The following is a 2,392-nucleotide window of genomic DNA, read 5'->3' on the forward strand; positions in this document are numbered from 1 at the left end:
TTAAAGGATCGTTTATGGAGCAAGGTACAGGGTTGGATTGCAAACACTATGTCAACAATGGGTAAAGAAGTCCTGGTTAAAGCTGTAGCTCAGGCGGTGCCAGTTTATTCTATGGCCTGCTTCGAACTCCCAAGAGGCATGTGTGAACACCTCGATATGTTGATAAGGAATTCCTGGTGGGGGAGCAAAGAGGGAAAACACAAACCTCATTGGTTCTCATGGCAAACTATGACTCAACCAAAAGGTATGGGGGGCTTAGGGTTCAAAGATTTCGAGTTGTTCAATCTTTCTATGCTTGCTAGGCAGGCTTGGAGGTTACTTCAGAACCCGGATACTTTGAGTGCACGACTGTTGAAAAGCATATACTTTCCAAATTCCGATATTTTGCAAGCTAGTCTCGGCGACCACCCTAGCCAGGTATGGAGGGCTATTGTTGAAGGAAGAGACATTTTAAAGCAGGGCCTGATTAGGTGTGTTGGGAGTGGGAACACGACACACATCTAGAATGACAACTGTCTTCCCAGGGATGAGATGCTCCGTCCGTATGGCTGTCGTGTACAAAACCCACCATCGTTGGTTTCAGAATTAATTGATCACACGTTGGCAACTTGGAACAGAGCAAGGTTGGAGACGACTTTTGATGGAAGTTAGTGATTTAGATGGAAGTTATCATTAGTGATGGAAGTTACTCATGATGGAAGTTACTCATATATGAGAGATAGCGATTTAGCGCAACTCGTGATGGAAGTTACTGAACCCTCAGTGAAACACTGGCTTTTTACTCTGATGGAATCCCTGTGCTAGGATAAATTCACTTTGCTTGTGGTAACCTTGTGGCCTATTTGGTGGGCACCAGTGGCGGAGCGAGGAATATTTTTTAGGTGTGGCAGAGTTTGTGAGGGGAAAAAACAATGTAGTAACATATAACTATGTGACGTTCCTGCTTGCTGCCTTTCTTGACGGTGATCGCTGCCATGCCCACCATGCTGACTAAAGATCGCGTGGTTGCTCTGTAATCGCTGCCTCTGTTGCATGCCATAGGGGTTAGCCGACTAGGGGTCGGTCGGTCGGTCGGTAGTAGGGACAAATATCACAACAAGACATACACTGTCATGAGTTTGGAGGAGTAGCCGTTGCTCCTAGTTGTATATTGTAATACCTCAGACGATTTGAGTCCGATTAGATCTAGTTTCTTCACCGGAGAGACGGAAAGCGGTGAGGCTCTGGGTTTCGCGGAGTTGGCACTGCTCATCACACAGCTAGAGACAAGCTTGAGGGGCGGCTGCAAGGCGATTCCTGATCAACCGTGCTTGAATGAAACAGCTCGTGTATCTCCAATCAACTAGTACATTTTTTTAGCATGTCCAATTAACTGGAGTACATGTGAATTGATTTGCAATTGACTGCCAATGGTGTCCTCGTTTAGAACATGGGCTTGTGGGTCATGGGCTTATGTGATGCAAGTCACCTATATTGCTTAATTCTCTCCTTCAGCGACAGTTAGGCCTCTAATGAGGCAGAAACACGTAGGTAACAATACAACTACCTGGCGAAATACATTCGAGGCCATGAGTTGCCTGCCCCTGCGAGTATTCATCCTCCAAATTGACGAAACTGACCAAAAATCCATTGACTCAGCTCAAAGCTTCATACATACAGTATATATATGCAATACTTTTGCCAAATTTTAGGTATGGCGGCTGCCAAACCTCGCCATATAGCTGGATCCGCCCCTGGTGGGCACGTTGAAAGGCAATACATGAAGGTATATTCCATAGTCCACACTCCACACATGCTTTCATAAACAGGTTCATATCAGACTTGGCAGCAGTGACACACACGTTGTTCAGCATGCAATATCGCATGTGACTCCTCATGCTAGACCCAAGGCTCCACCAGTAGGCTATGCAAAAATTCATGTTGACGCGGGGGTCCGATTGGAACGTGGAGGGTCTGCAGCTGCTGTCTGCCGGGGTGATCAAGGAAACTACCTGGGTAGCTCTGCTCTTGTCATCTTTGGCGTTTGCGACCCCACAATTCTGGAGGTGATTGCATGTTGGGAGGCATTAGCACTAGCAGAGGATCTTAATTTGCAAAATTTCATCGTTGCTTCGGACTGCAAGCAAGTTGTCTCAGACATTTCAAAGAGGGTCGAAGGCCCGTATGGCGCTATCATTAGTGAAATAAAACTCAAAGCTACTCTGTTTAATTGTAATTTTGGTCTCGAGGGTCGTGTTGTTAACTATGAAGCACATAGACTAGCTAGATTTGCTCTTTCTCAGGGTCCAGGACGCCACTTTTGGTTTGGTAATCCCCATGACCCCTCTTGTATCTCACTGCATGTGGATTTTGCTGATGAATAAACTGTTTTTCACCCCTCAAAAAAAGTTGT

Source organism: Triticum aestivum, chromosome 2B (assembly GCF_018294505.1).
Source record: "Triticum aestivum cultivar Chinese Spring chromosome 2B, IWGSC CS RefSeq v2.1, whole genome shotgun sequence".
NCBI lineage: Eukaryota > Viridiplantae > Streptophyta > Magnoliopsida > Poales > Poaceae > Triticum > Triticum aestivum.